Here is a 1,330-nt window from a genome sequence, read left to right as displayed (position 1 = left end):
CTTGAAACTGCAAAAATTACACTCAGACTTTCACCAAGCTCATGTGTGTCTGTCTGTTTGTCACTCGCCGACTCCTTGTCCACCCTCTTGACGACCCTGTTCCCGTCGGACTGAACTGCCCCGGTCTGGGCTGGTCCGTTGCAGCTCCTGGTCATGGGGCCAGAGAGCAGACAAGGTCTGTGGATGGACCTCCTAGCCCGGGCTTGAGGGCCCTGGCTGGCTGTGTAGAGCCGTGTTTGCACAGCTACAGAACTCTGGAGGTCTCCTCTAGAGTGACCATGACAAAAACACATCACCATGTTCTCTGTCCAACTAGCCTGCCTGCCCCAAGAAACATTTCGGCTCCCATGTATGTTAAGCACATTTGCCATGTGTGTGACAGAGCCCTGAAAAGTGGCAGGAGACACTTGCCCATAGTTTTGCCCATCTGAGACTGTGTTACCGGGGTGTGTTTAACCTTCCCTAGGGACTTTGCTTTGGAGGGTAGAACTGCGTCTCGCTGCTGTGCCCAGACCCAGGCCAGCAGCAGCTTCAGTACCTGCTGTGCAGATATGTAATGAGGGGATGACGGAGAGAGAGGATGAGTGGCCAGAGCCGGGCACTGAACACAGACTCCTCTCCATTACTAGTGCTTGGTTCAGCTACTGGTCGGCACTGCTAGTGCTCGGTTCAGTTACTGGTCGGCAGTGCTAGTCTTAGTTTGGTCCTCGTCTGCTGCATCTCTGGTGCAGGTGGCACTGGTGTGCCTTGGTGATGCTGACTCACGTAGGGGCACAGGCTTCATCTGTCAACACAGCAGGCACTGTGGGATCAGAGGCAAATCTGAGAGCTTAGGAGACTCATGAGGGAAGTGTTATGTCTGAGAAGACAAGGCATGGCATCCAGGTGTTGGGGGACAAGGCCAAGAGGGTAGCTGTGTCAGAGAAGCAGAGTGGTGCCCACCTCACCTGTGTGGCCTTTGAGTAGGCTGAGTCCTACTCTTCATGGACTTTCCTCTGTCCTTTACCTTCCCACAGCCACCAGGGCCATGCCTAGAATTCCGTGGGGCGAAAACGCATGGCTTTCAAAGTCAGCTTCCCCAGACACCATCGTGGCTGCTTTCCAGGATGCAGTTCCCTCTGGTTGGTCACTGTGGGCAGCTGCACATGCCACAGAGATGACTGTCTTGGAGAAGGCCTGCCCTTCCCTTGATCCTGTCCTAGTGAGCCTGTAATTTGACCCCGCAGACCTGTGCTTGACCATCTCGCTGTGAGGACCTCACGACACTGCTTTGGATCCTGCGAGGGACCCGCAGGAATGGAGCATGAGGTTGGCCCAGCCCCAGACAGAG

The sequence above is a fragment of the Nannospalax galili genome, unplaced genomic scaffold, assembly GCF_000622305.1.
Source record: "Nannospalax galili isolate Female #2095 unplaced genomic scaffold, S.galili_v1.0 scaffold1659, whole genome shotgun sequence".
NCBI lineage: Eukaryota > Metazoa > Chordata > Mammalia > Rodentia > Spalacidae > Nannospalax > Nannospalax galili.
Note: the sequence above shows the minus strand (reverse complement) of the source record.